The sequence below is a fragment of the Protopterus annectens genome, chromosome 7.part0 (genome assembly GCF_019279795.1).
Source record: "Protopterus annectens isolate FY-2018-M chromosome 7.part0, PAN1.0, whole genome shotgun sequence".
Lineage (NCBI taxonomy): Eukaryota > Metazoa > Chordata > Ceratodontiformes > Protopteridae > Protopterus > Protopterus annectens.
In genome coordinates, this window is record NC_056739.1 from 346,567,376 (window position 1) to 346,591,888 (window position 24,513).

The window sequence follows — 24,513 nt, forward strand, 5'->3', positions numbered from 1 at the left end:
TGACTGCCATTTGGGGCCAAAATTTTCTGCAATTTAAGCTTGTTAAAAACAAATCCATTGTAGATATGTATTATTTATTTCTTGTCTGTTTTTTGCTTGTCTTATGACCTTTTGCAATTACTGTTTAATTAATGTGGAGCTTTTCTCCCCGGGCCTCCGCTGTAAATGGACCTCGTTCCAGTTGGACTTTCCCGGTCAGCAGATGTAAAATAAATAAAAATAAAAACGTAAAGGAAATGACGTGAATGCCTTAGCCAAAATATTTTGGAGAGAAGTACTGCACATACGTTTAAGTTTCTTGTGATTGATAGGAAGTACGAGAGTATACGTAAAGGTGGTTTTATTAATGCCACTGAAATGACAGAATTAAGATGGAACATTATGCTTACAGCAGATACAGGATCTGGCTTGAATGAGCATGCGCCCTTGATGCTGGTTCTGAGACTCCACAGATTAAAGAAATTATTACATTTATCCAGTATGAATGTTGTTTTATATATGCTTTGCTTTTATATAAAATGATTTTTAAATTTAACGTTGTTAATGACGTTTCTTTAAATGTGTGTAGATACTTAGTAACTCTAGTCACATGAATTGTAACAATTTTTATTGGATGGTTTGAAAATTATTTCTGATGTCATTCAATATAAACTGACTGATTTAGTTATGCATGTTATGGTCTGATGAAGTGATTTTATCGCGAAAGCGACAACCTACTAAATTAAAGTTGTTTTACTGCGAAACGTTTTCTGTTGCGTAAGGTGTTTTTATATTTAAGTGGGGACGTGGTCTTGTGTATGAGTTTTTTTTCTTTTTGTTTATCACCTATACTGGATCTTATACATTGTTTACCAAACAAGGGGATTGGCATTCTTAATTTTTGTACTTCCCCTATCTACCCTTCAATACTATCTCAGTGTATGTAAATGCACTCCACTGACACCAAAATGAAAACTTTCCTCCAATGATCCCTCCAGTAGTTTGTCTAAGTATGCACGAGCTCTTCACTGACACCAAAATTAAAAATTTCCTCCGACACCTGCAATACTTTGCGCACGTATGCGCAAGCACTTCACCAACACCTAAATGAAAAATCCCACAAACGAGCCCTCAAGTAGTTTGCCCATGTACGCACAATCACTTAGGTGACACCAAAATGATATCCTCCAATGACCTTTACAGTATTTTTCTCATGGATGGACAAGTACTCAAATGACACCAAAATGAAAACTTTCCCCAAAGATCCCTCCGGTAGTTTGTTCGCATATGCACAATTACTCATTTGACACGAAAATGAAAAAATATGCCCATCGACCTTTCCAGTAGTTCTCTCACTCAAGTGACACCAAACAACGACTCCTTCAACAGTTTTCCCACGTACACACAAATATTCAAATGACACCAAAGTTAAACCTTTCCCCAACAACCCATTCCGTCAGTTTGCCCATGTGAGTACAATCACCCAAGTGATATCAAAATGAAACCTTCCCCCATGACCATTCCAATAGTTTTTCCAAGTATGTTCACTTCAAGCGATCAAATGACACCACCACGAAACATTTCCCCCAACGATTTCAGCAGTATGCCCGTATATACATATATAATCATTTCACTGTTACCAAAATAAAAAAAATAACAACGACAGAGACTAGAATTAATATCTGCATAAACGTCGTTGTTCTATTCACATACTTGATGCAAGTGCTACCCCTTTATAAAATTAAAAATGCGATCATAAAGTAAGGAACCAGAAAAAAAATGCAACAGACTCTAATATCTGCACAAACGCTGCTGCTTCCTCTAAAATTATAAGCAGACGAGTGTCTCGGGAAGTAAATTAAACCTAAAAATAATAATTCATAAATACCTCAATTGCAAAAAAGAAAAAAAAAACATGAAAACGGAAAGCAAATAGTTTCCCGTTAGAAAAACAAAACAAAATGCTTTCCACTATTTGTAAGTTTCAGCCGGCTGGTCCAGTACAAAAATAAACTCTCCGCAAAACAATGGAATTAAAAAAAGTTCCTAGGCTGCTCCAACAGTTCTCAAGGGTAAAGAAAAAAAAGAGTGACATCACATTGTGGGCGTATCCATGCTTGGGTAAAAAAAAATAGCTGCAATGATGTCAGCATGAGGGTGGAGAAATAAGAAACAAGTAGGCGTTTCGTATGAAGGTTGTGACGTAACCATCAGGCCGACAATAACTAGTGTTTCCTGGCCGTGAGATGTACTTGTTATGAACGTAGCTTTCTTAATACGTTAAGGGGATAGAGAAAGTGAAAAAAACGAGTCGGAATTATTGATTTTACATGCGGTAGCTTGTTTTTTTAAACACTGGAATCAGAAGTACTTCTCTACTAGATCGCCAGTATAGTGACGAAAAGGTAAAATAAAGATGTGGAGCTTTTAACTTCTGGTATATTGTTTACCTTTACAGACGCCTGACACAAGCTCACAGGTAGTAAACCGGTGATGAGAAAAGAAGAAAGGAAACCATACCTCTTAGAACAACAACAAAATCTGGATAGAGCCATACGTCCAAAAATAGGGACACTTTTTGTAAATATTGCTCTGACAAACTTAGGAAGGTGATAGGATAACAGGTTTTGCAATAACATGAATTTTCTGAAGGGCGTGAAATCTGAAATTTAAAATGTCTGTCATTATTTTCTTATTTCATCCCCAAATGGTTTACCACGGAGTTGCCCAAAAACACAATTTTATGAGAAGCAGACCAAAAATATTAGGCAAAAATCTGTACAGTTGAGAGGTATGAAGGAAGTTCCTTTTTATATTTTTCCTCTTTTATTATGTCTATTAACAATGCAGCAATATTTATTTCACTTTCACGTAGGTTATGCTTTGTAAAGACTGTGTATGAAAGTTGGAACACTTAACCCGAAACATGATCACGTAGCAGAGGAAAGTGTGTGAATAATGATACAAGTTATACTAAATACTGGTAATATGAAGTAATATCTTCAAATAATAATGTAGTAGCTGATTCATTTTTTTAAATGGATTCTGGACAGACTTTCTTTTCTTGACAGATGACAGACAAAATTTTCTCTTGTACTTGTTACATGTGGTTGGTGTTGTTAACAACAACAACTTGTTACATAGCTGTCTGATTTGTAGTATGAAATTCTGATCTCTGCATTTGAAAATAGTTTTTTTTTTTTTTTGGTTCTCATTATGTATGGGGCTAGATAAAAGAGGAAAAAATTAGTAAACATCTGTGTTCTGTTTTCCAGAGACTGGCATAGATTCCAACTTTTTTAATATTTTATATTTTGAACCATTTCTGCAGCTGTAGTCTTGTAGTTTCATTTGCAGTTGTGGCAGAACTATGAACTACTGCCAGATTTGAGCTTCATTTAGCAATTTATTACTACACATTTTCCATAAGCAGTGTTACTGGCAAATGTCTGCATAGTTTGGTGACTTAGACTGTGCAGTGGCAGAATTGCAGTAGTGAGAGTATTGTTTATTCTGTTCCAGGACTGATGCCTCATCGTTTTTTCAGCTGTTTATATTACAATGTTGATATCATTTACTTGGTTAAAGTTGCATTCCAGTGCCTTTCTGTTCCCTGTTCTTTGTGTCTGCCCAACTCCTCACTGACAGATTAAACTAAGTTTTTGATATTCTAACATACCTGGGCTAATTGACATGTGGTTCAGTGTCCTATGACTAGAGCTCCAATATCTGCTTTATTTGATTAGCTCCTTCTGTAGCTATCTTTCTTGCAGCTTGAAGTTTTTTGACGACCCTCTCACCCTTTTTTCTTGTGGTTTTAAAAGGCTGTGTCTCTGGCCTCCACTCCATATGATAATCTGACTTCCAAAGTCTGTCTTCCCACTTTTTTTTGTTCTTGTCTGTTGTGTAAGCTATTCAAATACTTTCTCCACCCACTGTTTTCCATACATCCAAAATACTGAATGCCCACCCAACCCTTTGTGCTTCACACCCCCTGCTATTCACCTAATAAAGGACCTGACATCATGGATATGCAATTTTCCAATTTCTCTATAGCCAGTTTTATGGATAATGGTATACTGAGACTGTAACAATTGCCTAATGTTCACTGAAACCATTTACCATGATAACAAGTTCTCGTGTGTTTGATACTTAGTGGGTATGTGTGACTATTAGAAGAGACATCATGTTGCCTGCCTTCTGGATACTTGTGAGGACGTACGTGCCATATGTTACTTTTCCAGTGGCGTTTGTTGTCCGAGTAGTTGGTTATAACTTGGAATGGTTTATTCGGGGGAAGCCACAGGAGACCAAGGAAGAACAGAGCATTTCTTAGCAGTGAGAGGAGAGAAAGTTGCAGGAGATCACTGTTACCTGCTCATCTTGTGCTTCCTGCACTAGTCTATAGGAGCATAAAGGACCCTCTCCAATTATCGGTGGCTCACCTCACTGAATAACTACCCTACAATCCCTCTCTCAAGGACACCAGTAAAAGTATGTTAGTGGAATAATTCCTGCCAGAAAGACTTTCTGCTATTGTACCTATACTACAGGGTTAGAGAAAGTCCTGAGCTAGGACAGCCAGCAGCCTCTATCCCCCCTGATGTACCTCACACACTCTCTTCCCCCATCCTCTTTTTAAAACTCCCTTTGTGTAGCAACATTTTTCCTTGTTGTACTCTAACTCCCTCCTTATCAGCCTTGCATTATCAGACCTGTCCACTAGGTGGCTCCCTTACCCCAGCCATACTCTCTATCTCTTATGCCCAGATACTTACTTTAATTTCTCCTGCTGTTACTTAACCGCTATTCATTCCTCTCACTTTACCCTCTACTGTCCACATCCACCTCTTCTAGGCTCAGTTCTCACTATCCTTTTCCCACATCTGTCTTTTCAAACTTACCTTTTGGAGTCAGTCCTGCTGATTGTTTGTTTTTTATAACTGCATCTGTATCTGTCTCAACCCACTCTGTTCGCCCTGTGGGCTCACTCCGCTCATCTACCTACCCCCATTCCCACCCACCCCAGGGGTCCTACTCTTATACTTACTAAACCACACCTCTTCCTCTTCCCATTACTCTCTGAATACTTTACCACTTTTCATCTTCTCTCATATCTACCTTCTCTTACCACTCCCTTCTATCTTACCACATCCTTCACACTTCACCATCCTCACCCTTTTTATACTTTCAAATTCTATTTACACACATCCAATAATAAATTTGTATAATGTATAAACCACCCACCCCATTATATGTCCTACTTTTATTCACCCTATTACTACTACTTCTTCTAACCTTTGCCTACTTACTCACCTCCTATGAATACCCACTACATCCAGACAATCACTATCCTAATAAGGAACCCAATGCTTTATCCCTACCACTCCTTTATAACCATGCTAATATAACATCTTCACCCAACTACCTACTTGCAAAGTATCATAGAATAGTACATATTAAATATAACACACTTAATCTCAGGAAAAATCTACTTCTGTACAACACATTCCCTAACCCAAACTATATAGGATTACTACTCTCATTAAAAGATGGTGGCGTCCACCCTAACCCAGGCCCAACAAAAACTCCTAGTACTATCCATAGTCAAAATCACTACCCTATTGATTCCCTTAGTAAAACATCTAACTCCCTCCAAGTAGCCCATCTTAATATACGTAGCATAAACAACGAAGTATCTCAACTCCAAGCTCTAGTAGAAGTATATTCCTTTGATATTTTATTTTATTTTATTTTACATTTGTTGACCGGGCTAGTCTGGCTGGATATATGTCCATTTTCAGCAGTGGCCCGAGGAGAAAAGCTCCACTATATACTAGTACAAACATAACATCTGCTTAACAGAACCACGGTTAAAACCTGCAACCAAAGACAATGAAATCCTTCCACCTGGATATAACATACTAAGACTCGACCGAGTGGCCAAAAAGGGAGGTGGGGTAGCTATTCTATTTAAATCAGGCTTACAGTTAACCACCTATGACTGTAAAATACCTCTTGATTCCAGTGCAGAAATTCTCATCTCCAAACTTCATATTAACAATGCCAAATCCATCCATGTCATCTGTATGTATCTTCCTCCTGGTAATAACATTGCCACCATGGAAAATGTTCTTTGCTGGCTATCCCAACACCTGCCCCAAGAAACCATAATCCTAGGAGATATAAACATTGATTGGAACTGCTATTATAGCAACCTCCCTACAACTCACATTAACCTATATGGCTTTTCTTAAACCATTACATCCCCCACCAAGATCAATAAAGCTAACCAGAAAGTAAGCATATTAGACTGGATTCTCATAAACCATCACCCTCACAATTATGATTCTGGAACCCTCCCTGATGATATAAGTGACCACTCACTTACCTATATTATCAGGCATAAAACCCACACTCCCAATCCAGCATCTGTCAGAAATATCAGATCCAAAAAGAACTTTAACCCTGAGCTATTCGAAAAGGAACCAAGAGCTTGCAATTGGTCTCCCTTAAACACCTCCCTTTAGAAGAAGCCATCAATTACTTTAACTCTAACTTCCTTGCCATTCTCAACCACCATGCTCCAACCAGATTAATTAGAATTAAAACCACATGCTCCAACCAGATTAATTAGAATTAAAACCAAGTCTGCCCCATGGATTTCAAAAGTAACCAAACACAAAATGCATCTTAGAAATAAACATTGGGCCAAATGGAGAATGACTAAAAACCCTGTTGACCAACAAACATTTAGACAATTAAGAAATGACACTAAGAAAACTATACTCTCTGATAAAATAAATTACTACCTACAATTTCAACACACTAACCAAAACAACGCACACAAATTCTGGACTAGCATTAACCAATTGCTCCACCCAGGTCAATCCACCATACCTAACCCTCAAAATACTGACCATAATAATCCCATGAATACAGCCAATACATTCAATACCTTCTTTTCTAATGCTATCCAAACACTAGCTAGTCAGCTATCACCTAATAGCTTCACTTTACCTTCCTATAACTCAACCTCACCCCCTCCTTTTCATTTGCAATCTGTCCCAACTACATATATTCTAACCCTTGTACAAAAACTAAAACCATGCTCTCCCTCAGCAGACCAACTACCTGCTAATTTTCTACAGCTATCAGCTAAAGCTATAGCATATCCCATTTCCGTTCTGATCAATAGGACTATTACCGAAGGTCACATACCTAGTTTATGGAAAGTCTATCATATTATCCCCCTCCATAAAGGCGGACACTCCATTGAGCTCTCCAACTACCGCCCTATTGCCCTTCTTTCACCTTTGGCAAAGATCATGGAGAAATGCATCCACAGGCAATTACTTGACCACTTAACCCAAAATAACTTACTTTCCAGCTGTCAACATGGTTTCAGACCCTCACACAGCACCACCACTGCCCTCCTTTCCTTTACAGATTGCATAAACAAGAAACGCAACCTTAATAACCTTTCCTCAGCGCTATTTATTGACCTTTCCAAAGCATTTGACATGGTTAATCATCAGATTCTCATCAACATACTCAAATCCCTATCATTAGAGGCACCTTCCCTAAAAAGGTTCCAGTCCTACCAAGATATAAGACAACCGGCAGTAATTTGGCATAAGACTCTTTCTACCCTCCAACCGGTTTCCCTAGGTGTCCCTCAATGTTCCATACTAGGACCTCTCATCTTCTCCATTTTTATTAATGACCTTCATCTAGCCATCCCCCAAGCCACATGCAAACAATATGCTGATGACTCCACACTTATATCCTCAGCCAAATCCACGTCTGAACTTCTCTCTGTTACCCAGAAGGTATTTAACACAGTTGAACAATGGTTCACACAGTGTTGCCTTCTTTTGAACCCCAAAAAAACTAAACTCCTCCTCTTTAATCCTACTCACAAGTAGTCTCCATTTGATTTCTCAGTTACATCCACCAATGGTACTATTATATCACCAGACCCAACCACCAAACTACTGGGTATCACCATTGATAACAATCTGAACTTTGACATCCATATCAACAATACTATAAAAACTGTCAACAAAAAACTTGGCTGTCTCTATAGGATTAAACCCTTCCTTTCCCCCGCAGCTAGAAAAACCATAGCTCACACTCATCTAATCTCTACACTCCTCTATGCCTCACCCATTTTTACTAACCTATCTAAAAATAACCTCAGCAAACTGGAAACTTCCTACAATAACATCGCTAGATTTGCAACAGGAAACCCTTACAGAACCCACCATTGCATAAATATGAAGCAGCTTGGATGGCTGGAACTACAAAACCTGATTAAATTCCATCAACTAACCATTGCCCATAAAACTCTTTATAAACCTTCCAGTACTCCTATTCTATCTACCCTCATCACCCCGTATACAAATCTGAAATCCCTACATTCCTCACACAAAAATCTTCTACACACCTCTAAACCTAACAACAAGGCTGGGGAATCTCTCCTCTCCAGTGCTGTCGGAAAAACTTGGAATCTTCTCCCTAGTGACCTTTCCTCTCTCTATCACTCTTCAAAAACAGACTGAAACTCTACCTTAAAATGCACTGGTTGTGTCCCTGTACTAAACCTGACTAGGCATCTATCCATCTGTTTAAACTTGGCTCTGCCTATCCCAGACTACTCATGAACTGTTATATATTCCTTTTGACTATAAATACAGACTCCCTCCTAAACTACACTGTGTCCAACCTCTGTAAATACTTCCTACTGAAGAATTTCTATATTTTTATATAATTAACATGTCTTCTCTTTTGACTTTAATTCTTCTTTTTATGTATTATACCTGTATGTTGTATTGTATATGCATTCTTGCACTATAAGTACTTCCTTTTTGTCCTCACAGAATTTTCTGTTGTAACCTGGAATATGCATTGTATATAATGAATGTTGCTATTTAGTCATTTCTTCTGTTGTAACCTTGAATCTGCACTGTTTATAATGAATGTTGTTATTTAGTCTTTTTTTTATTGTTTGCTAAGTTTTTCATGTATCTGTAAAATAAAAATAGTAAATAAATAAAAATTTAATCCTCAAACAAGTACAGTATAGAAGAGATGTATATACACAATGTCTGTGGAGGCAAAACACTTGCATACAAACACTTATGGGTGGTGCAGTGGTTAGCATTGTCGCCTCACAGCAAGAGGTTCTCCAGTTCAATTCTCAGCTGGGGTGCCTTCTGTGTGGAGTCTGCATGTCCTCCCTGCGTTTGGGTTGGTTTTCTCCGGGTACCCCGGTTTCCTCCCACGTTCTAAAGACATGCGTCTGGAGCGTTTCTCCCCAGGCGTCTGATGAAAATAGGCTCTGTCCTAGTCGGACTTTTCCAGTCAACAAATGTTAAATAGATAGATAAATAATAACAATCCGTTTGTCAGAAAACACACGCTACACCCACCGTATGTTGTATGCACTCCACACACAAACCTGCTTATGCTGAGGCACTTAAGTGCAATTTTCCCAAAGCCCATAGATGTCCCAGAAATTCCACCTGCAAAAATTATCATCTACAAACCCGAAAGCAGTCAACAGAAGCAACACTTAATAGTATGCATACAGTCAACGCCAGTGGAATCTTAACTGTCAAACCCATAAGGCAAGCTAATACACTACTCAGGACTCTAGTCATAGGGAACTCCATTGTGTGACACATACTGATGCCCCACTTACCAGGCTGAACAAGGAGAAAGTAATGGTCAGTTGCCTATTGGGGGTGCAGGATCTGCCAAGCTGCACATACAATCAAGTCATTGCACCACAGGTATCATTATGATTGTCATATTACATGTAGATGTAAATTACCCGAGATGTACCTCCCTAGACTGTATGAAAAGAGACTTTATGGAGCTCTCAGACTGTGTCACAGCGTGGTATGTGCCTAACATTAAGCAGCATTCTACTTTCACCAAAGATGATGCCACAATAAGCACAGATGATGATCAACTTTTAATAACTTGCGTAGTTTTTGGTGTCTTTCTAGGGGGGTACAATATTTGTCAGTGTGGGAAGACATGGTTAATAAACTGTGTAGCTTTGCTAAGAGTGGTCTGCACCCGTTTCCTCTAGGCTTTCAAATATTAGCTAAGTCATTGCCCTCCACCATAGATCTTTTTTTAGGTAATGCCAACTTGACAAACCATCCAACGTAGTAAAATCTACCCAAGGAAATCTAAAGGTGTTATATCTCAGTGCTAGGAGTCTAAACAAGAAAATCCACTCCCTTTTTTCACTCCCTTCAAGCTCTTAGTTTGGAGAATGTAGTCAATGGTGCAGTTACTGAGGCATGGTTTAAAAGCCACAAAGAGTACCCCAGCAGTGCAAGGCTTCAGTGCCTTCCACACATTTAGACCAGCAACAGCACAGAGAAGAACTAAAGGAGGAGGTGTCTTGATCTACATCAAAAACAAACCTTTAAACAGGATGACACCTTGAAATTCCTCCATGTCCAGGTTACCGTAGACATAAGATCACCATAGACATAAGTGCCATACCATATCCTAGCAAGCTGTACGTTGCCCTCTGTGTCCCATGAAATCTATAGCTCATACTTAAAGCTAATGGTAAAACTCACCATTCAACTAAATAGCATACCCACAAGGGGCTTTAATTATCCTTTTATAAACAGGTAGTCCTTCATGTGCCCAATTTGTATTCACAGAGATTCTTAGACTTTGTAAGCACTGATACCCTGGACCAGTTAATGCATTTGCCTACTAGAGTTACAAACGCATTGGACCTGGTACTCTCAAATATGAGAGAACACTGCACCCTACCTTCCCATGTTGTGTCTTGTCTGGTATGATCAGTCTCCTTTGAAATAAGAATTAGTTCTGTAACCCTGGCACACCCTGTAACAGTTAAAAATGATTCCAAGGCAAACTACTTTTTGTTAAGTGATAACCTCTCAAATTTTCAAGTGCCTCCTAACACAGATAACATAGCAGCCTATGTGTAATTATTCATAGAAGTTTTGTACATCCACGTCAGTAATTGCATAGAGGCTGCTGTGCCTACCAATAGTAAGCCAAAAACAAACCACACTGGTGGGATCCAAAATTGAACAGGGTGTGCCACAAAAGAAAGAGTCACAGCTAAAATTAGAAGTGTATCACCAAAAATAGGTAAATAAACTCTGTCATCAAACTGAGTAGACAACTAAGGACTAATTAAGTCCAACAGAGCAATTTTTCTGGTAAAAATAGAGTCTCAGGCCAAGGACAATAATAAGGCCTTCTTTAGGTATGTTTGAAACCTCAAAGGCAGCGCATAACAGTGTGCCAAACTGCTGGTAAATGGAGCCATAGTGTCAGAACAAGGATACATAGCAAATATTCTGGCTGACAAATTCAGCTCCAACTTTAACTCCTTGTCACCCCCCAGGAAATCTAAAATAAGCCCTCTGGATATCCGTAAGGAGCAAGATGCACTCCCTAAGACCAGGAATACAGCTTTGATGAGCCGCAGTAATATTCCAGAATACCTCCTTAATAGCCAGAAATTTGACCTGTCCTGGCCACTGGTGTCACTGTTCAAACATAGCCTCTGCACAGGCTTCGTGCCACACAAATGGAAGACTGCAGCTGTCATCTCTCTCTGCAAGGGCGGACCATTAACAGGTCACAGGAAAGGGTCTATATTAGGTGATTGAAACTTTAGGTAATCGAATACCTAAAGGTCGATACCTAAACAGTGAAAGCTGTAAATATCGGCCACTTTCATGAATTCCTTTGTAGGGAAAGAATTCGCTAGGCCGTTATCAGGAATCTGCCCTTTTCTCCACTATAGAGCGATTCCGGAGTTGGTATATTTAGTTGGGGGTCGGGTGGGGGGGCACAGGTTGTTTGTTGTTATTATTATTACAGTTGATTAGGGTTTCAAATCTGTTTTTCTTTGGTCAAGTGAATTATTTCCCTACAAAAGAATTTGCGGAAGTGGCCATTCAATGTTTACAGCTTTTGCTGTTTTTGTGTTGAGCTTTAGGTATTCGATTACCTAAAGCTTCAACTATGTAATATTAGACCCCCAGGAAATACAGACCTATTAGTCTGACAATTCTTTCTATGGGTTTGCATATGCGACTAGTCATGGAACAACAAAAGAAGCCTTCAGACACTGAGCCTACTCCAGTTTGGTTTCGCCAAAGGCAGGTCATTTCTACTGAACCTGGTAGACTTCTTTGAGAAAGTCACTAAGGCAGTGGATGAGGTCAGTATGATGCATACTGCCTACCTTGACCTAGCTAAGGCTTGATACACCCTGACTTGGGCATTGTAAGCAAACTCACAGAATCAGGCATAAATCTCTTATGTAACTGTCTTGATAGCTAGCTAGCTAGCTGATTGGCTTCCAGACAGGACCCAGTAGTTAGGAATGGAGAGACCATCTCCACAAAGAGGTCAGTCACCAGTGGAGTCCACCCAGCTCTGTACTGGATCTGCTGCTCTTTGGCTGTTTCTCAGAAGTTAAGACCATTGTCAAAGGCCTCTAACTTACTATGTTTGCACATGATTGCAAGTCAAAAGCAATCATAGGAACCCTCTAGATTAGTAACATCTTGTAGGAAGGTCTAACACAGACAAATAACTAGTGACAAAGGTACGTCTTAAAATTCAGTGTCAAGAAACGCATAATAATAACTTTTGGGAAGTTGGGTCACCATATCATTGCTGGAGCCTTCTGTGTCCTGACAGAGTGCTCTTCAAACTAAGTATATTTTTCTGGCACTTCAGAGTTGTGTACTGTTAATTGTTGCCTGACTAATTTTATATCATTGCTGGCTGACTTCAGAGTTGTGCATTTATTTTTGCTGCACTGTATAGTTTTTCAGATCTATGCTGAAGGTGTTGCTTTTCCCCTACCCACCTTCCCTATTTCTGTCTTGTTGTTTAAATTTGGAGGCTTTTGCAGTTGCCCGGCCCCCACTAGATTTTATCTGGGACACTCCCACCAGTCCCTTCTCTTTACCTCATTCTACCTAATAGACTTCTTCTGCACTTGTTTTTAGTCCTTTTTAATTCAATTGCATTTTTTAAACTATTTGGTCTAACGTTGCTACATACTCGTGAGCTAGCTTGCACTGCATTTGAATTGTTTTTACTGCTGTTTTTGCTACTTTTCTATATTAAAAAAAAAAATCTAAGCCTGTTTCATACCTTTCTTGTAACTAGTGTAGTCCAGATTCAGATTTGCTATATCCAGGACTTTATGTAAGCGTCTGAGCCCCCCAAGCTTTCTGTATTGGAGGGAAGCCTTCAATCTTAACATTGGGAGTGGTAAGCACTAGGTAACCTAGGAGTGGTTCTGGCCCAGAAATTGTAGCTATTGGCCGTTTGAGCAGTTTTTCCATCTCTCAACTTTCTGATTTTAAAAGCCCGCATTTGCACTTATTTCCCCCCCTTTCCTGTAACTAGTTTAGTCCAGATACAGATTCTTAGTTTTAGCACTTGAATTTGCTTATCCGTGATCAGCACTTGTTCAGAACTTGTACGCACTAAATAACCTACTAATTACTATAGCACTCAACCTTCCTACCTAGAGGAAAACAGTTTTGGTACTTACTTTCTTCACTTGCTTAGAGAAAAACAGCTCTTGTACTCACTTTCCTCACTTATCTAGAGGAAAATAGTTTTTTATTCAGGCATGTCCGTGGGTCGGCCCCCAGTGTTCTCTCCTGTCTATCTGATGAATCTGGGCATCTTGGGACAATGTAGAAATTGCCTCCTGTATACAGACAAACCCTCTCCTCCTACCATCCAACACTACAACCTGTGAGAGATGCACTTATCTAGCCAAACTGGAGGTAAAGCTCTCTCCAACCATGACTGAACTTGGCAGTCAAGAGGAGAAGGTAAACACTTGCACCACACCACACTCCTCACATAGTCTCACTAAATCTACTCCACCAAAATCCACACACAGAAACACAAAAACATTCGCGGAGGCTTTCAATAATAATCTGCTCAAGCAACAGAGACCTCCAAAGCAGAAATGCAAGCAACCCCCCCCCCCCAACACAACTCAAATGACACATAGCCCGCAGACTCAGTGTGCCACTCAATCACAGCCAATAAGGCAAAACGTACCCAACACACTAGTTATAGGTGACTCTATAGTCGGGCACACTGATGTCCCACTCACCAGGCTAAACAAGGAGAAGGTTACTGTCAGCTGCCTGTCGGATGCCAGGATCTGCCACATAACCCACGCACTCGGGTCATTCCACAAGTACAAATATGACTCTGTCATTTTCCATGTTGGTGTGAACGACCTGAGACATACCTCCCTGGACTACATGAAAAGAGACATGGAAGAGCTCTCCGATTTGTAGCCCAGGCAGGTATGACCCTAGTCCTGAGTAGCATTCTGCCATCACTCAGAATGATACTGCAGTACAAGGACAAAATGATTGACTTCAACAATTGGCTAAGCTTCTGGTGTCATTCTAAAGGGATCCAGTATCTGTCTGCCTGGGATGACATGGTCGACTGACCATGATGCTTTGACAGAGATGGCCTGCACCTGTCACCCCTGGGATTCCGGATACTGGTTAAGGTTCTTGCCGCCCTTGTAGTGCCTTTTTTAGGCAAGGTTTAAATTACAAATTCACGCAAACTAAAACTGAGGGTGATGCTACTCAATACTAGAAGTCTAAATCTCAAAATGCACTCACTCGAGGCACTTCTTAAAATGGAGAACATCGATATCTGTCCAGTGACTGAGACCTGGTTCAAGGCTCCAGAGAGCACCCCTGCAGTACCAGGCTATAACTCGTACCACATTTTTCGGCCATGTAACCAGGACCGGAACACCAAAGGCGGAGGTGTGTCCATATTCATTAAGGATATCCACACCTCCAGGCTAGTTGCTCAGCCTAATGCATCCGAGGTTATCCAAGTGCAACTAACTGTGGGCAAAGCTGCAATCCAAATTGTAGCTTGCTACAGATCCCTCACCATGCTCCAGGATTCCCACTCCTCTTTTCTTGATGTACAGGAAAATATTAGGGTTCAACCAAACACCCTAATAATGGGCAATTTCAACTACCCCACCATTAACTGGGAAAACTACTCATGTACCAACTCCTTCGCTCAACGCTTTCTGGAATTCATAAACTCCAATGCCCTGGATCAACTTATCCATACCCCCAGCAGGGGCAACAATATCCTAGATCTAGTCATTACCAACATGAGTGACTGGTGTTCCACACCTGAAGTCAATGCCTCATTGCTCCGATCCGACCATAAGCTAATCATCCTAGATATCCACATCCTTCCCCCACCCCCATTAAGGAAACCACGGTAAAACATTTTTCCAAAGCCAACTTCATGCTTCTTAAGACAGAAGTGGTGAACTTCATAACACCCATAGAGATGGACAATACAGTTACAACTACTGAATCCTACACAGTTGCACTTTATAAGCACTTAAATGGGTGCATGGATCCTGCTATCCCAAACAGAACCAAGATGCTATCCTCCAAAAAATGGAAGCTAATCTGGTGGTCCCCTGCCATAAACAAACTGTACAACAGAAGGAAGAAACTGTTGCAAAAGAGAGTAAAATCCCATGAGTGGAGGAGCTCCCTGGTCAGCTTCAGTAAGAAGCTGCGATCCCTGAAGCTAGTTACGAAAACAAAATCACCACTGATTCTAAAGACAACCACAAAGCATTCTATAGCTGTGTCAAGAATCTCAGTGGCAACACTCAGATCTACTCAGAGTTACAGCACAATGGCACTAAATATACAGACCCAACTGATATTGCCAAGATCCTGTCAGGTTCAGTGCTAACTTTACCCCCCCTCTCACCCCCTAAATGGACCATCTCTATACCGGAAGAATGCAAAGTTCCTGTAATCACAGCTGCACAGGTAAAAACCACACTCCAAAGCCAAGAGCACAGCATCCATGGGACCAGACAACATCCCAGGCTGCGTTCTACACGAACTACAGAACGAACTGGCACCCCACCTAAGTACCATGTTCAATCATAGCCTCACCTCAGGCTTTGTGCCCGCTGAATGGCGCACAGCGACAGTTATCCCCCTCCACAAGGGGGGAGCCGCTACGGACCCTGGGATCTACCGCCCCATTAGCTTGACAGGCCTGGTCTGCAAGGACATGGAATGTATCATCATGGAACTTATAAATGAAGACATTGGTAATCTCCAAACTCTGGACCCCACCCAGTTCGGGTTTGTAAAAGGCAGATCATGTCTCCTAAACCTGATAGATTTCTTTGAAGCAGTCACCGAAGCTGTAGACGAGGGTAAGGTGGTTCACACAGCCTATCTAGATCTTGCCAAGACTTTCAACACCATCCCCCACTCTGGAATTATAGATAAACTCACTAAACTAGGTATAAATCCCTATGTCACAATATGGGTTTCCAACTGGCTCACTGACAGAACCCACGCTGTGAAAGTAGCAGACTCCAAATCTGACTTCAGACCAGTGACAAGTGGAGTACCACAGGGTTCAGTCCTGGGTCCTCTCCTGTTTGGTATCTACTTCTCTGAAGTACAGACCAACGCAAAAGGTCTTTGGCTAATGAAGTTCACAGATGACTGTAAACTAGGAGCCATAATTGAAACTCCTAACGATGTGGACATCCTACAAAAGGGCCTCACTGAGACAGATGTCTGGTGTCAAAGCCATGGCCTCAAGTTCAGTGCCAAAAAATGCATTATCATCCCCTTTGGTAAAAACTCTGTACCCATGAACTGCAACATAGGCGGTAGTATACTTAACACCGAAAGTGTGATAAGAGACCTTGGGACACGTGGAGTGTAGTCTCTCCTTTGATAATCACATCGCCACAGTAGTCAGGAAATCCTTCTACGTGGCACACCTCATCACAAAAGGTTTCTCATCCAGAAAAAGAGGTCATTGTTCCCCCTCTACTCATCACTCATTAGACCCATTATAGAGTACAACGCCCCTTTTGGTATGTACCTCACAAGACATCTACAGCAACTGGAAAGGTCGCAGAAATACCTCACAAAGAGGATTACCGGCCTCAAACAGATCCCCTATGCAGACCGTCTCAAAAAATCCCAGCTTTACTCCATCACATATCGCCTACTCAGAGGTGATCTCTGCCTAACATACAAAGCTATGTCAAACCCAGAGCTGTTGGACATGCTCCACTTAAAGAAATCCCAATCCCTCCAAGCTACATGCTCTAGGGACCTAAACCTTGTCACCACAATAAACAGAATATGCCGGAGGGATAGATTACTGTCCCAGAGACTTCCAATACTCTGGAATAAACTACCTATGTATATCAAACAAAGCTCCTCGTTAGGACTCTTCAAGAAAAATCTTGATGATTGGATGGGAAATAGGAAATTAACCCCAGGGATTCACTTCTGTGGCTGTGCTCGACAGTGGCACAGGAAAATAATTTTCTTGGGTGGCAAAAGCCAGGGTACATTTTTGGCTGGGCTTGTATAGGCCCTAGGGCCGATAGCCTAGTTACCTACCTATGAACGTGGGGAAACCACCTCATTTGTGTAACAGCCCTAAAGGTAGACACAGTAGTGAGGGATTTGGGGACACATGGACAGTAACCTGGCTTTTGGTATTAAATTGAGACAGCGTAGAAACATTAGATAGCCCCCAAGTTATAGACATTCTATCTCTCTGAAGAAATTGGTGTATATATACTATCATCATGTTTTAGAATTGGTTACTATATATATTTTATATATGTACTGAGGTTATTGGTCTATAGGACACTATATTATATCAATATACATATATACATTCATTATAATGTATATACACTTATATACATTAGACTTTATAGGCTTGATACCATGTATATAATTTTGTTATACAGGTATGGATGTATATACATATATTTTAAACATATGTTTTTATATAATATTCAGATATAGTAATACTGTAATGATTTTATTCATCTGAGAGTTTTATTTAGTTAGGTTTTATGATGCCTGCTTGTTTCTTTAAGTAAGCATATCAATTAATCTATTTGATTGATTAATGAGTAACTGTTGAGTGTATATATATATATATATATATATATATATAAGATGTGGAATCTGAGTATGACTGTAAGATCTGATGAAGCTGCATAGCGAAAGCGCTTATCTTGTTATTTATCCATAATAAAGTACTCTGGTTTTTAAGCTCTACGTGATTACTTGTCTTCGCTCAGTCTTGCAGCTATGTTTTAAGTTAACTCTGATTTTAAACTGCTTGTATGAGCGTTTGCCAGTATAGCAGCAACCCTCGCCATTAACTTTATACATTATTTATTGTTTTGCTGCTAACTGGGACAAGTTTCTGTAAAAGTTTTCGCTAAAGATGACTGACATTGAATTAGACTATGTCCCAAGAGGTGAAGACCGTGGGAGTGAGATGCTGCAACGAAGATTTAAACAATATCTTAATGAAGTAACAAATGCTTCCTGTTTCTTTGATAACGTGACTGCCACTGATGACGTGAATGAAGCTGCAGTTGATTCGGAAAGGCTACACGCATTACTAGAGGGGATCGAAAAGGACTTTATGAAGCTGAAACGCTTCCAAACATAGAGAATACACTTTCAATTCTGCCTTGACCAGAATATTGTTCCAAGAGGTCTTCGTGTTTTTACGATGCCTAGTCAGGGCAAGGACTATCCCGAGTTGCTAGCGAAATGGCAGAGACTCAACATAGAGGTGAGTTGGAACTATCTGAAACTACTAATAGACTTTTTTACACCAGAAGAAAGTAAGCTGATAGAGAGTATTAACGCTAAGCAACAAATGTTACATAGAGACTTTTCTAATGATTTGATACAGCCATTACTGGAAAATCTACTGGACTGTGTGTTAGCTTTTGAAAGGAAGTTATTACAACAAAAAAGAAATAAAGCTAAAAGAGACATTAATGATTTTAGATTAAGCCATGTCTTTACGTGGCCTAGACCAGGGCATGGACAAAATGAACAGAATGTCATGGTGAACAATGACAATGTTATAAACAGTTCACAAAATGTAAATAATACACAGAATGTTATTTCATGTGGCGATAACACACAGAATGTTATTTCATGTGGCGATAACGCACAGAATGTTATTTCATGTGGCGATAACGCACAGAATGTTATTTCATGTGGCGATAACGCACAGAATGTTATTTCATGTGGCGATAACGCACAGAATGTTATTTCATGTGGCGATAACGCACAGAATGTTATTTCATGTGGCGATAACAGTAATGAAGTAAAGAATAACGTGTGCTTCAAGTGCTTTGAATAACAATGTTGAGAATAATAACATGCTAACTCTAGATGTTCAGAGGACATTTACTGCTGGAGATAATACAGAATTAAATGATAATATTTGTGTAGAGAATGCAAGGATCGATGCAACTGATGCACCTCAATGCAAAGATTCTGTGGATGTTATACATATTATACATCCCAGTGTGAATTTAGACAGTAATTTATATCCTAATGTTCACATAGTTAAAGATAAGATACCCCAAATTAATGGGGATTCTGAGGCTGTGGTGGGATCAAAGGTTAACACCCTAGATAACTTAAGCAATAAATCTAATGCTGAATTGGTTTTTCCTCTACCGATGTGCATGGACAAAGGCCCTCAGAGGTCGAGGTCTATGAGTCGAGGGAGGCAGAAGAGGAAGTTTTCAGGGAACAATTTATCCCATCAAACTCTGAAGAAAATGTGGTCACACAAGCGTTAGTGCATAATTTATCAAGCAAGATACTAACTAATGAAGATATTCAGTTAGAGCAAAGGTCTCAATTTTATTCCAAGAAGTCATAGTAAACTAACAGATACAATTACTGATTTAAAAATATTTTGCAGAAATGTCATGTTAAAATTACTATATAAAGGCCAAATAAGCAATACACCTAGAACTGAAGCATTTACATTTAAGAAACTAAGTGATTTTGTGCCATTGCATCATCCCCTCATTGAGGCATATCTAAAGCTAACCGAGGATGAGTTCTATACATACTGTGCGGATAGAGCAGGGAAGAAAAGATGTAATAGGAGAGACAACTTAACCTATAAAGAAAGAGTAAGTTTGAAGAAATTACAAGAAGATTCTACAATAATTATTAGACCAGCTGACAAAGGAGGCAGCATTGTTGTTATGGATATGCAGGATTATATAGGAGCAATGATAGAATTGATGCATGACAAATTCTATGAATCTATAACCAGTGACAATGTTAAAGAAACTATTAGGTATGTGCAGGATACGTTACAGGATATCTTTAAAAGTAAATTGATAGATAAGGAATTATATGACTACCTTACTATTTCAACACCTACTATTCCAGTTATTCAGGGACAGCCAAAGATACACAAAGATAATAGGAACCCGCCCATGAGACCAATAGTTTCAGGTCGGGGCTGGGTTACAGAGAATTTATCAATATTTGTAGAAAAGCATCTGAGGGCTGTATTAAATAAAAACAGAGTAGTACTTAAAGACTCTAAACAATTTCTTATAGAGTTTTATGAATGTATTCAAAGTAAAACGATCACAAAAGACTATTTATTCGTTACGTTTGATATACAATCACTATTTACAGTTATTCCCAATGAATTGGGTTTGAACTAGACATTACAATATTTGAAAATCATAGTGATTATACAAACGTACTTATTGAACTAATAGTTCACTTCCTGGAATTAGTCTTAGAGAACAATGTCTTCATGTTTAAGGACAATATTTATAGACAAAGAGATGGCGTGGCTATGGGCACATCTTGTGCCAATAGCTACGCCAATATGTTCCTTGCACATTGGGAAGAACATATATTATTTACACAAAACTTTTTTAAGAAACGTGATATTTTATAGACGTTTTGTGGATGATGTTTTTATTCTTTGGAAAGGGACATTACATCACCTTGAATCAACCCACTTAATTATGAATAACTTAATACCATGTCTTAAGTTTACCATGCAGTTCTCAGAGGACAGAATAGATTTCTTAGACTTATACATAGAAAGGCTACATGACAATCTAATCAATACAGGAGTTCATCGTAAGACATGTCATGTTAATTCATTACTTTTAAGATCCAGCATGCACCCTCCCTTTGTCTTCAGAAATATTGTAAAGGGACAAGCTATTAGAGGTTCAAGACTGAACTCCATGGATGGAGGTTTTTATACTGAGATAAATGACTTGAAGCATAGATTACTAACTAGAGGATACAAAGCTGAAGAGATGCATCCTAAGATAGATGAAGCATACAGATTACGCTTAACTTCAGCTATGCCATATTTTGGACCTAGCAACACTAGTTGCAATGCGAAAGGGAATAAAAATTAATCTTCCACTAAATTCTCTACCTATTTCTCCTCTGATCACATAGAGATTAAGCAGATTATAGATAAACATTGGGGTATATTACAGGTAGATGAAGATATCAAACAGATAGTAGGAGAAACACCGAAGTTCCTTTTTAAGAATAAATATAACTTAAAAAGAATGCTATGCTATCCCAAATTTGATAGGGGATCTATGCAGAGTGGATACACAAGACGTTGTGGTCGCTGTAACTTCTGTTCCTATATAGATGGTAGGATATAATTATTTCACCCTGATCAACAGAAAGTGTATAATATAACAGCAGATGCTAATTGTATGACTCCTCATGTGATATACCTAGCTGTCTGCCAATTATGTTCCTCTTTCTACGTTGGAAAGACGAATCGACCTTTCAGGGACAGAATTAGAGAACATGTTTATCACATGAGGAAAGGCACATTACATAATGCCCTTGCCAAGCATGTAGCGTTGAATGACGATAAACATAGATTCTTATTTAGGGTACTTGAAGTCATCACACCAAATTCAAGAGGGGGTGACATCAAGATATATACAGAGAGTAAGGAGACAGAATGGATAATATTATTAAGATCAGATAGAGGGCTTGGTCTCAATGATAGGGCCTCCATTAAACCAAAATTGAGACAGCGTATAAACAGTAGATAGCCCCCAAGTTATAGACATTCTATCTCTCTGAAGAAATTGGTATATATATATATACTATCATCATGTTTTAGAATTGGTTACTATATATATTTTATATATGTACTGAGGTTATTGGTCTATAGGACACTATATTATATCAATATACATATATACATTCATTATAATGTATATACACTTATATCATATACATTAGACTTTATAGGTTTGATACAATGTATATAATTTTGTTATACAGGTATGGATGTATATACATATATTTTAAACATATGTTTTTATATAATATTCAGATATAATAATACTGTAATGATTTTATTCATCTGAGAGTTTTATTTAGTTAGGTTTTATGATGCCTGCTTGTTTCTTTAAGCATATCAATTAATCTATTTGATTGATTAATGAGTAACTGTTGAGTGTATATATATATATATATATATATATATATATATATATATATATATATATATATATATGATGTGGAATCTGAGTATGACTGTAAGATCTGATGAAGCTGCATAGCGAAAGCGCTTATCTTGTTATTTATCCATAATAAAGTACTCTGGTTTTTAAGCTCTATGTGATTACTTGTCTTCGCTCAGTCTTGCAACTATGTTTTAAGTTAACTCAGTATTATGTATTATTTATTTGACATTTGTTTACTGGGGTGGTCTGACTGGGTCTGCAGAACCCGTTTTCAGCAGAGGCCTGGGGAGAAAAGCTCCACATACAGTACAATACAAATACAGTATAATCCAAAACAATAAAGATTACATTAGAAGTACTATACAAAAAAAAATAAATTTAAAGAACAAACTGCTACAAGATGTAATATGTTATTACACATTTAGACAATTCTATACAGTTAAAACATTACAGATGATAATAGTCACTCCTCATACATGATGTAGATAGTGTCATAAAAATGTACATAGGTAGTGCAGTGTGTGACATTGACTGCTGTAGTACATGAGAAATCGAATGTTAGTTTGTTAGGAAAATAGCAGCCAGAAAAGAAAGTTAGTGATGGAGACAGATAGCGAGAGAGAGAGTTAAGAAGAATAGAAGTAGTAAAGCCTGAGCAGTAGCTTAAGGATATGATATAGAAGCAGAGAAGGCGTTAGAAGAGCTTTAGGATCTTGCAGTCTGTGAGGGATTGAAATGTCACAGAAGAAGACCTGAGCACTAGGAAGGCTTTATGCAGGAGCAGAGCCATGTATTTTTCAGATGATTTTTTAAAGAGGCTTTGAAATGGGTTAGGCCAGGCACAGACCTGGTAGTGAATTCCGATGTATAGGGACAGTGTATGAATACAGAGAGTGACCAGGTTTTCTTGTGGGTTTTGAGATAACCAAGAGATTTTTGTCTTCTGATCTTAGAGATCGATTTGGTGTGTAAGGTGTAACTAGATTGGCTAGTGCAGGGTAGGCAGTAGGCTTGAAAGTAAGGTTGTGCAAGGTGGATAGCTGAATAAAGTCAAGTTGGTTGGTTAGTTCAAGCCAGTTTAATTCTAGGAGTGGTTTACAGTGGTGTGTATAATATTTAGAGTTTGTGGCAAACTTTGCAACTTTGTTGTCGCACTGTTCCAACTTGCTTAGGGTAGAATTGTGTAATTAGTTAAGATAGGGGAACCATAAAGAAGAAAGGGAATTAAAAATGTTTTTGCCAGGGTAGTTTTGGTTGCTGCAGTAAAGAAATGTTTGTTTCTATACAAGAGTCCCAGTTTTTGAGTTTTCTTTCTATTTTGCTGTATATGGGGGTCAAATGAAAGGTTATTGTCAATGTTAACACCTAGAAGTTTGGTTTCCTATGATGTTTCTATGACAGTGTTGTCAGATGCAAGGATGTTGAAATGATCAGTGACAGGGGAGGTGTTTTTGGGATGAAGGAGCACTAGTTTTGTCTTCTTTGGATTAAAAAAAGGGTTGGACATTTCTTAGTCGGGATTTGACTGCAGTAAAGGACTGTTGAGCTTTTGAGAGTAGTTCTGGTAGTGATTTAGCAGTGCAGATTATGGTGGAATCATCAGTGTATTGAATGAGGGTCCCAGGGTGAGCGCCAGTGTGAAGGTTGTTTGTGAAGATGTTGGAGTAGGGGTCCTAGGATGGAGCCTTGGGGGACTCCAGTAGGGTTATGGAGAAAGGGTGAGAGTTTGTTGGACCATTTCACTGCTTGTTTATAATCCTTGAGGTAGTTCTGAAACCATTTTACTGTGTTATGTGAGATGCCCAAGTTAGACAGTGTGCTTAATAGGTAAAGGGGTGAGACACTGTGTCAAAGGCCTTGGAGAGATCAAGGAATACTGAGGCTGTATAGCATCCTGCATCTCTGGCCTTGTTCATGGTGTCTGTAAAAGGTAATAGGGCTGTAGCTGTGCTGTGGCTAGGTCAGAAGCCATGTTGGGTTTTGCAATATCGTATTTCTCCGTAAATAAGACCTAACCAGAGAATAAGGCCTAGCATGGTTTTCCATGGTGGTCACGATATAAGCCCTACCCCAAAAATAAGCCC

At 39.1% G+C, this 24,513-nt stretch overlaps 1 protein-coding gene across 1 annotated transcript in view; it reads left to right on the plus strand.

The window, feature by feature from the left end:
* The first annotated feature begins 2,177 nt into the window (after positions 1 to 2,177).
* Positions 2,178 to 24,513, plus strand: part of LOC122806456 — a 39,578-nt gene continuing 17,242 nt past the window's right edge. Inside the window, exon 1 of the mRNA XM_044076915.1 lies at positions 2,178 to 2,384. The gene's annotated coding sequence lies outside the window, so the exon portion shown is untranslated. The remainder of the gene's footprint in view (positions 2,385 to 24,513) is intronic.